The following is an 11,831-nucleotide window of genomic DNA, read 5'->3' on the forward strand; positions in this document are numbered from 1 at the left end:
TCTCCAATCTCCCACTTGGTCTCCCAACTGCTCACCATCCGTCCCAGCCTCCCAGTCCCGCACCTTGTATGACACCCTTCCCCCTCCACTATCAGCCCCTCATTCTTATACACACTTTTCTTTCTGTATCAACTTTTCACCTCCGTAAACAACGCCCCAGTCTCCTACCTTCACTACAGCATCGCTAGAGATGGCCACGTTGTCCAGTTAGTCTGCATCATTGTCATGCAGGAGAATCATTTGTGTTCCTTACCTAGGGGATCTTCAATTCACAGACAAAAAAAAGGCAAGGTTAAAATAAAGTTTAAAAAAACCACCCAAATTTTAAGTAGACCCTAAACCTAAGGGATAAAACACTGATGTAAGACTAGTGGGTATGTTTTACCCCACAGCCTTGGGAGCGTCAGCTGACCAGCCATAGAGTGGCACCATTACCCAGCTTTGTGTTGACCGTTCTCAGTCCATCACAGTGTGTAAAATGACCTGCTGGATCTCCAATAAAATGTGGACATGCAGCTTTTGCTGTGTGATCCTTGGCCTCAAGAACGTAGCGGCCTGTGTTCCAAAACAGAGCAGACGCCTATGAACGTGGAAAGAAAACCTCTCCCTCCATGTCTCTTTCATCGTATTCACGCATGGGTTTTCTCACAGGCCTTGCTCAGCCTGGATGAAGCCTAGAGAAAAGCTGGCAAAGTTCCCAGTGAGAAGACTGGCAGGCAGTGACCCAAGGGGCACCAAAGTCAGTTGCTCACACTGGCCTGCAGGGGAGAAAGGAGTAGAGAGAGGGGAAATGTGCTGCTGTAATTAGCGACGCTGCTTGAGGTTTGCCATTCCAGGTGTTGTTTATTCAATATCGCAAAGGCATGTCAAGGGGATGACCAAGGAAAGAGAAAGTGGAGGCTGCTCTGATCACATGCTGCAATCAACTAGGCCTTGACCGGTCTTTCATTTTTTTCCCTCTTTAGTCATTTTTTTCCCTGGGTTTCTCCCTCCCCCTTGTTCAGGCTGCTGGGGGTTTTCTGAAATGTCACCATGGATTTCAGTTTCCTCTGGGACAACCATAGGAAAAGCCTGCTTCCAAATGGTCAAGATCTGGAACAGCACGGCACTGGGGCCCTCATGGTCACCATGGAAACCAGTAGGCCTTCAAAGTAGCAGGGTTTGAGCTATAAAGGCTTTGGGATTTTAAAGGGATTTTTTTTTTTTTTTGGCCTTTCAAGAGCTGTGGGCGGAGATATTATTTTTCATCTGAAGTGCAGTTCCACTGAAGCAAGTGACTCGGTAATAATGATGACATTGTGGAATTCCAGACTGACGCCCAATGATTCCCAATCAAATTTGCTCAGTGAAAATACAACTTTCCTAAATACCCTCCATGCAAAATCAGGCCTGGACCTTAGAGTCAAGCTGGGTTCTTTCTGCATCACCAGCAAGGAAATTTCCAGAATTTATTTAACAGGTCTGTTGATGATGCAGAAGCTGAAAGAGACTCTGGCTCATTCTGCCTTCGCTGTGCTGGCTCTGCCAGGCTAACAAGATGGAACGTACTCCTAATCAATAAATGCCAGCACACATAACTCTGGAAACATACGGGGGGCAGGCCTGCTGAGTAAGAAGGGGATGTTTTTACAGTCACTTTTCAGAGTAGAACCACACTTCAAGGATATTTGTTACCCAAGCATCAGAGGAACTACTGCAGGTGACCTTGAAGCGACTGGGCTGGGATCCTGAAGTGATATAAAATCCGATGCTCATGGTCTCTGTTCCAGGAGGTTTGCTCCTCAGTTTTGCATTTGTTTGGTGGGCACCTTTCACCATGGAGAATGCCACTGCGTTTCACAAATCATAGCAAAACACCGAGATCCTCACTACCATGTTATTTCTGCTCTATTCAGGTTTTTATACCATGCCTATGTCACCTGTGGCCCTCTTGAGGGCAACTCACTCAGGTCTGAGGCATCCGGCTATCCCTTTTCTCAGGGTGGGATCCCGCAATCCACTCCCTGCAGTCCAGGAACTTCGGCTGCAGATTCCTGCAATCCACTGTGATTATCTCAGGTGGCCTGACATCAGTTCAGCACCTCCAGCCCTGTTCTCTCAGGAGCAATGAGAGGGCTAACCAGTGACCAGTCAGCCTGCACAAAGCAAAGTACTGTATATTCAGAACAAAAGGATTACAGAGAAAACATATCATAAAACAATGAATAGCCTATACACCCGGCTGGCTTACCAGGTGCTACCCATCTTCCACATGGAAACCCTGGTAGGATTTTAAGTACTTCAGGCCCTCCTCAGAACCTGCCTCTCTTGGTCCTAGTCTCATGCCCATGCTTGGATTGAGGGTGAATAACCCTTCTCCCAGATCAGGGCTGTCTCTTCATGCCATTTTCTGTTTTTGTTTGTCAGGCCTCTGAAACCAGGTCGAATCACTGTATCCTAGTTCCCTGGGGGAAGAGAGGTGAAATTTCCACAGACCACTTACCTGCATTAGGTATTTGCATTAATTGCCCTCCAGCAACTTTGGTTCCTACAGGAAACATTTTTTAGCTCACCCTTTGAGTCGAGAATACAGACTAATGCCCATAAAGATATGTTGATGCAATAGTATTTGAATATTCCATGTGTCCACAGCATCTGTCACATCTCACTATAATAGTCTTTGAATATTCCCTGCTTCCAAAGCATGGCATTTATCTCAGCCTGTTACCACCTCAGCCCACTAATCCATCTCTAAAGGACTTATTCAAACATTTCAGACCCTCAATAACTTCAGAGAGATGCTCTTTATACAATCAATCCAACGAAATGCTTTCTTCTTGCTGCCTAAATAATCAATTTCTCCTTCTATACTTCAATGGCTTGAAATCTAGAGTTGACAACTCTCAATCATCAATCTGTGACAGGTATAAAGTTCAACATCTAACAACCCCAGATATCTAAAACCAGGAGGTGTAAAACCAGGAGGAGAAATTTTCTACTAGCTTTAAATTATACCAGCAGAGAGTTTTGCACAGGGACTTTATACTGTTGGAAAGAGAAGAGCTCCCAATGGCACACAGTTCTTGCTTCTAGTTCTGAGAGATCCCAAGATATCAGATGTTAAAATCATGACACTATGAATGGAAAAAGCTATGTGGAGTCATTTTTACAAGTTTCCAAAATGTATTCATTATGATCTCTTTCTCTCCCTCTGAGCCTTACACAGCTAGATTTACCACCCTAAGGGAATCTGGCTCTGCAAAGAAAGGGATAAAAAAATTTATTGGTACTATTTTTTTGTAACACTCTCTAAAACATTCTGTAAAACATGTAGTATACAGACTTACCCACTCATAACAGGGGGCAGGGATAGCTCTAGTGGTTTGAGCATTTGGCCTGCTAAACCCAGGGTTGTGAGTTCAATCCTTAAGAGGGCCATTTAGGGATCAGGGACAAAAAATGGGGATTGGTCCTGCTTTGAGCAGGGGGTTGGACTAGATGACCTCCTGAGGTCCCTTCCAACCCTGATATTCTATGATAAGTCAGGCAGCCATTCCAGACTTGTGCCAGTAAAACCTTTCTATGATACCAGGCCATCAGCTATCTTTCTTGGTCTCTTCATCAACAGAGAGATGAGTGATAAATTAATTGGATGTAGAGAGGATATAATCAATTGGCCGCAGAAATGGAGTACCTCTGGGATGAACTGCATCAATTGTTAAATTATGCACAGCACCACCTCCTGGCACTTGAGGTCAGGATGTAGAAAATGTCATATGCCTCTGGAATGGTCAGAGAAGTAAACATTGATAGGACAGAATGGTCCAAATTGAAACTTGGTGAGGAAACCAGGAATAACACCTCTCTTGCCATGGGAAGTTTCATGACCATGAGTGGTCAGGACCTCAGTTTCAGGTGCTATTCAAACGACAATGGGCCCAATTCTCACTTACTAGGGGTATGCCTACACTACGAAATTAGGTCGAATTTATAGAAGTCGGTTTTGTAGAAAGCATTTTTATACAGTTGATTGTGTGTGTGTCCCCACACAAATGCTCTAAGTGCATGTAGTCGGTGGAGTGTGTCCACAGTACCGAGGCAACCGTCGACTTCGGAGCGTTGCATTGTGGGTGGCTATCCTACAGTTCCCGCAGTCTCTGCCACCCATTTGAATTCTGGGTAGAAATCCCAGTGCCTGATGGGGCTAAAACATTGTCGTGTGTGGTTATGGGTACATATCGTCAGGCCCGCCTTCCCTCCCTCCTGCCGTGAAAGCAAGGGTAGACAATCGTTTTGCGCCTTTTTTCTTGAGTTACCTGTGCAAAACCATACCACGGCAAGCATGGAGCCCGCTCAGCTAACCGTCACCATACGTCTCCTGGGTGCTGGCAGACGTGGTACTGCATGGCTACACAGCAGCAGTTTATTGCCTTTTGGCAGCAGACAGTCCAGTATGACTGGTAGCCATCGTCAAAGTAGTCCTGGGTGCTCTTTTAACCGGGCGCCTGGGCAAACATGGGAGTGACTCAGCCAGGTCATTTCCCTTGTTTCGTCTCATGGCGATTCAGTCCTACCGGCAGTGCACTGTCTTTTAATCTGCAGCCAGCAGAAGACAATGGCCAGTAGTCATACTGCACCGTCTTCTGCCGAGCACCCAGGAGATGACGATGGCTAGCAGTCGTACTGCACAGTCTGCTGCCAGCAAGATCTATAAAGATAGATGAAGTGGCTCAAAACAAGAAATAGACCAGATTTGTTTTGTATTCATTTTCTCCTCCCTCTGTGAAATCAACGGCCTGCTAAACCCAACTTTGAGCTCTATCCTTGAGGTTTTGAGTTCTATCCTTGAGGGGGCCATTCAGTTTCTCACAAAGCCACCCCCTTTGTTGATTTTAATTCCCTGTAAGCCAACCCTGTAAGCCATATCATCAGTCGCCCCTCCCTCCATCAGGGCAACGGCAGACAATCGTTCCGCGCCTTTTTTCTGTGCAGATGCCATACCACATCAAGCATGGAGCCCGCTGAGATCACTTTGGCAATTAGGAGCACATTAAACACAACGCGCATTATCCAGCAGTATATGCAACACCAGAACCTGGCAAAGCAAAACCGGGCGAGTAGGCGACGTCAGCACGGTGATGAGAGTGATGAGGACATGGACACAGACTTCTCTCAAAGCACGGGCCCTGGCAATGTGGGCATCATGGTGCTAATGGGGCAGTCTCATGCGGTGGAATGCCGATTCTGGGCCCGGGAAACAAGCACAGACTGGTGGGACCGCATAGTGTTGCAGATCTGGGATGATTCCCAGTGGCTGCGAAACTTTCGCATGTGTAATGGCACTTTCATGGAACTTTGTGACTTGCTTTCCCCTGCCCTGAGGCGCAAGAATACCAAGATGAGAGCAGCCCTCACAGTTGAGAAGCGAGTGGCAATAGCCCTGTGGAAGCTTGCAACGCAAGACAGCTACCAGTCAGTTGAGAATCGATTTGGAGTGGGCAAATCTACTGTGGGGGCTGCTGTGATGCAAGTAGCCAACGCAATCAAAGATCTGCTGATATCAAGGGTAGTGACCCTGGGAAATGTGCAGGTCATAGTGGATGGCTTTGCTGCAATGGGATTCCCTAACTGTGGTGGGGCCATAGACGGAACCCATATCCCTATCTTGGCACCGGAGCACCAAGCCGGCGAGTACATGAACCACAAGGGGTACTTTTCAGTAGTGCTGCAAGCACTGGCGGACCACAAGGGACGTTTCACCAACATCAACATGGGATGGCCGGGAAAGGTACATGACGCTCGCATCTTCAGGAACTCTGGTCCGTTTCAAAAGCTGCAGGAAGGGACTTTATTCCCAGACCAGAAAATAACCGTTGGGGATGTTGAAATGCCTATAGTTATCCTTGGGGACCCAGCCGACCCCTTAATGCCATGGATCATGAAGCCATACACAGGCAGCCTGGACAGTAGTCAGGAGCTGTTCAACTACAGGCTGAGCAAGTGCAGAATGGTGGTAGAATGTGCATTTGGACGTTTAAAGGTGCGCTGGTGCAGTTTACTGAGTCGGTTAGACCTCAGCGAAACAAATATTCCCACTTTTATTACTGCTTGCTGTGTGCTCCACAATATCTGTGAGCGTAAGGAGGAGATGTTTATGGCGGGGTGGGAGGTTGAGGCAAATCGCCTGGCCGCTGGTTATGCGCAGCCCGACACCAGGGCGATTAGAAGAGCACAGGAGGGCGCGGTGCGCATCAGAGAAGCTTTGAAGGCCAGTTTCATGACTGGCCAGGCTACGGTGTGAAAGTTCTGTTTGTTTCTCCTTGATGAAGCCCCCCGCCCCTTGGTACACTCTATTTCCCTGTAACCTAACCACCCTCCCCTCCTCCCTTCGATCACCACTTGCAGAGGCAATAAAGTCATTGTTGCTTCACATTCATGCATTCTTTATTAATTCATCACACAAATAGGGGGATAACTGCCAAGGTAGCCTGGGAGGGGTGGTGGAAGAGAGAAGCACCTGGAGGGGTGGTGGAGGAGGGAAGGACAAGGACACACAGCACTTTAAAAGTTTAAAACTTTAAAACTTATTGAATGCCAGCCTTCTGTTGCTTGGGCAATCTTCTGGGGTGGAGTGGCTGGTTGGCCGGAGGCCCCCCCCACCGCTTCCTTGGGCGTCTGGGTGAGGAGGCTATGGAACTTGGGGAGGAGGGCGGTTGGTTACACAGGGGCTGTAGCGGCAGTCTGTGCTCCTGCTGCCTTTTCTGCAGCTCAACCATATGCTGGAGCATACGAGTTTGATCCTCCAGCAGCCTCAGCATTGAATCCTGCCTCCTCTCATCACGCTGCCGCCACCTTTCAGCTTCAGCCCTCTCTTCAGCCCGCCACTTACTCTCTTCAGCCCGCCACCTCTCCCCCCGGTCATTTTGTGCTTTCCTGCACTCTGACATTGTCTGCCTCCACGCATTTGTCTGTGCTATGTCAGTGTGGGAGGACAGCATGAGCTCAGTGAACATTTCATCGCGAGTGCGTTTTTTTCGCCTTCTAATCTTCGCTAGCCTCTGGGAAGGAGAAGATCCTGTGATCCTTGAAACACATGCAGCTGGTGGAGAAAAAAAAGGGACAGTGGTATTTAAAAAGACATATTTTATAGAACAATGGGTACACTCTTTCACGGTAAACCTTGCTGTTAACATTACATAGATAGCACATGTGCTTTCGTTCCAAGGTCACATTTTGCCTCCTAGCCTCTCCACCCTCCATCCTCCCCGTGGCTAACAGCAGGGAACATTTCTGTTCAGCCACAGGCAAACAGCCCAGCAGGAACGGGCACCTCTGAGTGTCCCCTGAAGAAAAGCACCCTATTTCAACCAGGTGACCATGAATGATATCTCACTCTCCTGAGGATAACACAGAGAGATAAAGAACAGATGTTGTTTGAACGCCAGCAAACATACACTGCAATGCTTTGTTGTACAATGATTCCCGAGTACGTGCTACTGGCCTGCAGTGGTAAAGCGTCCTACCATGGAGGACGCAATAAGGCTGCCCTCCCCAGAAACCTTTTGCAAAGGCTTTGGGAGTACATCCAGGAGAGCCGCGAATGCCAGGGCAAATTAATCCTTTCACATGCTTGCTTTTAAACCATGTATAGTACTTTAAAAGGTACACTCACCAGAGGTCCCTTCTCCACCGGGCGGGTCCGGGAGGCAGCCTTGGGTGGGTTCGGGGGGTACTGGCTCCAGGTCCAGGGTGAGAAACAGTTCCTGGCTGTCGGGAAAACCGGTTTCTCTGCTTGCTTGCTGTGAGCTATCTACAACCTCCTCCTCATCATCATCCTCTTCCTCATCCCCAAAACCTGCTTCCGTGTTGCCTCCATCTCCATTGAAAGAGTCAAACAACACGGCTGGGGTAGTGGTGGCTGAACCCCCTAAAATGGCATGCAGGTCATCATAGAAGCGGCATGTTTGGGGCTCTGACCCAAAGCCGCCGTTCGCCTCTCTGGTTTTCTGGTCGGCTTGCCTCAGCTCCTTAAGTTTCACGCGGCACTGCTTCGGGTCCCTGTTATGGCCTCTGTCCTTCATGCCTTGGGAGATTTTGACAAATGTTTTGGCATTTCGAAAACTGGAACGTAGTTCTGATAGCACGGATTCCTCTCCCCATACAGCGATCAGATCCCGTACCTCCCGCTCGGTCCATGCTGGAGCTCTTTTGCGATTCTGGGACTCCATCATGGTCACCTCTGCTGATGAGCTCTGCATGGTCACCTGCAGCTTGCCACGCTGGCCAAACAGGAAATTGAAATTCAAAAGTTCGCGGGCCTTTTCCTGTCTACCTGGCCAGTGCATCTGAGTTGAGAGTGCTGTCCAGAGTGGTCACAATGGAGCACTCTGGGGTAGCTCCCGGAGGCCAATACCGTCTAATTGCGTCCACAGTACCCCAAATTCGACCCGTCAAGTCCGATTTCAGTGCTAATCCCCTTGTTGGGGGTGGAGTAAGGAAATCGATTTTAAGAGCCCTTTAAGTCGAAAAAAAGGGACGTGTGGACGGATGCAGTGTTACCGTTCATTGTGTGGACGGATGCAGGGTTAAATCGATTTAACACTGCTAAATTCGACCTCAATTCCTAGTGTAGACCAGGGCTAGGCAGAGAAGCCCCAGGGCTGCTCTAATTGATGCTTATGGCCTCCTGTGACCTCCAAGAAGCAGATAACCATCTCAGCACAGTGCACTCCAGCCATGCCTCAATATACAGGTGATATACCTGAGATTCAATCACTACACCAGGGGCTGGGAGGAGGATGGACATAGAGCCCTGGCAACAACTCTACACCTCTGTGTATTCTCTGTGTTTCTACTCACTTTAAGGCTCTTTGTGGTGCCAAAGCAGCATAATAAGGTCTTGGAAAAACTGAAAATCAGGCCCAGTAACTCCAGCAGCACAGTACGCCGCAGCACCAGGCTGAGCCATTTTTTCTTTTCTGACTCAGAGAAGGGTACCCTGGCTGAAACACCAGCACCTAGGCTCCATTGCCCAGTACTGAGCAAGTCCCTCGGGTGTCAGCGCATCTCCCAAAGTCACAGTCCTAGCCAAGGCAGCGCTGATGAGTAGGGGATCACAGATAGATGCAAACTTCCAGAGTGTGGGACTTTTCCAAGTTGCCATTCAAATACCCAGCCAAGAGGTCTAAAGAAATTTTCAAACCCCATCTGGTTCAGAAATCATCCTGCTCACATATCGCAGAGCTCTAACCCCCATGTTTCTCTAACCTCCATGTCTTTCTCTCTTAGTGACCCTGGGAAGGAAGTGGGGTCTCCCTTTCTTTTTTTCCAAACATGAAGTCACCACACCAAGGGTGGGACATCATCCTAATTTCTACAGCAAATGTCAGAGATACGCAAACAGGCTCTCAGCACAGCAGTAAGCATGGAACAGAGATCCTGGGCCAAATTCTGGCCACTCGTTTTACGGCTTAAAAGGGAACTGAGTTCTTTAGAAAATCTGGCCACTAATACCGTCCATGCAGCTGAAGGGCAAAAGTCCTCACCTTGAGAGAAGAAGAGACCTGGTCAGGTGAGCAGTCAGAAGAAGAGCTACTAAAACAAACAAAAATCCACAAAACTAAGTGTAAGCCCACATACATTTTTTGCAGTTTTTTATTCTCCCCTTCACCTCCCTTTTTTTCCCAATAGAAAATCTCATTTTTTCCACTTTTTTCCCTTCTAGGAATGAACGGGGCAGGCATAAAACCAGGAGAAAAAGTGGGATTTCCCCACTGAAACAAAATGAAACAGTTCAACATTTGGGGGAAATTTTCAACATTTTTTTGTTTCCAAATGCTCATCTAAAACTAAATATGTTGATGAAAAATGATAGAACCACAAAGCATTGGACAGCTCCAGCCAGGAGATAGGAGACCTGGAACTGAGCAGATGGAGCTGGGATTCCAATCTGGATTGGAGAATTGGTGTTAGTGTGCTTGGCTGGTTGACAGCAGATTCTGAACACTGTGAAATACAAGGCACAGAGCAGTTGGAATAATAACCCTTCTCCTATTGCCATGATCTCACTGCTACTAGTCTTGTTCCCACTTATCAGAATCCTGAGGTGGAATATAGTGTCCCATGCTGTATCAGTAACAGAGCAATCCAGGTTTAGCTACACCCTCTGGCTGCGCAGGTAGGCCAGGGAGGGATGACAGCATGTGCAGAGATAGTGGGCCATCTCCAATCCATCACCTAGCTGATTTCTGGCTCATCTGTTACGGGTCCCGGCAATGTTTTCTGCCACCACCTCTTCCAAATGACTGAGATGAAACTCAGTGATTCCCCTCCATTTATTGTGCTTTTCTCGGTGTTTTTGTCACCATGGGGTAAACAGCTGACTCTAAGTCAGAGCCAACTCGGCACACAGAGGGAGGGTTGCAGTGTATCCACTCTGACTGGATGCAATGTACTGGCTCCTTTATGTATGTGCTGCTCCCCTCTGCTGGGAGGAATATGTCAGACCCGATCCACAGCCACACAGCTAGGATCCAGATCCGAATCCAGATTTCAAACCCATGAAGTTCATGGCTGGTAGAGCCTAGGATTTGGGTTCTGCCCAACATAAAGAATGGAGGCCTTTACACTATCCAAAACTGGATCCAGGTTCCGATTTCAAATAGGGTCTGATCTAGGGCTGGTTCAGGCCCATTCCCAGTTTCATCCACTTAAAATTGCCTCATCATCTAGTGGCCAATGGCCTGAAACAGGATGCAGACTCTGATGTTATTATTAATTTGTGTTAATTACATTATTATTAATAATAATAATAATAATAATAATAATAATAATAATAATAACCCCTTCCAGGAAAAACATCCCTGTTCAAGAAAGCACTTAAGCATTTGCTTAACTTGAAGCCCTAATAAAGCTGGGGACTTGGTTAACTGTTTTTAGATCAGACCAATCAACAAACTGTACGCAGACCTTTCCCTCACAGAAATGCATCCACTTCTGGGATGGAAAGCAGCAGCCAAACACTGCTCAGCAGTCTAAGACAGAAAGAGAAGGAAACAGTCTCTACAAGAAGCTGCAGGAAGAATTTCCAGAGCCAGAAAGTAACTGTCCCGATTGGAACAGGTTCAGGTGCTAGGTCTAACAGTCCTACTCCTGCAAAAGAAAAAAAAAAACGCTAAGCATTTTCTAAAATAAAATTTAAATGTTTTCTTATTTTAACAAGGGAGGAGAGCAGCAGTTGCATCACCAGTGTATTATAACTGTAGCATCTATCAGCACCAAGATCGGTGTCCCGTTGTGCTAGGAACACCTAATGAAACAAAAATTCTTGCCCCAAAATATTTACAGCCTAAGAATGTCTGAGAGAAAACAGGTGGATGCAGCAAAAAGACCGGGGAGCGCAAGGAAACAGTCAGACTGTTATGATTAGCATAATATTGGCACAGCTAAGTACACATACATTCAACTTAAAGGAAAACAGCACTAGGCGTGCACAGCAGAGAACACAATATCAATTACTTTGCCAAAGCCTCATACTCCCAAATAACAAGGCCGTATAATATTGATTTCTTTCTACTTTACCATGTAGGTGAAATCTTGGACTTGATCCTCTTTGCACTTCCGGCAGCCTGAGAGGAGAATCAAGCCTTTTATCTTTACTAGCTGGACATGGTCACTAAGGGTATGTATACACTGCAATTAAAAACCCATGGCTGGCCCATGCCAGCTGACTCAGGCTCGGGTTATGAGGCTATTTAACTGCAGTGTAGCTATCCAGACTCTGTCTGGAGCCCAGACTCTAGGACCCTGCAAGGTGGGAGGGTCCCAGAGCTCAGGCTGCAGCCCCAGCCAGA

Source organism: Natator depressus, chromosome 9 (assembly GCF_965152275.1).
Source record: "Natator depressus isolate rNatDep1 chromosome 9, rNatDep2.hap1, whole genome shotgun sequence".
NCBI classification, from domain to species: Eukaryota; Metazoa; Chordata; order Testudines; family Cheloniidae; genus Natator; species Natator depressus.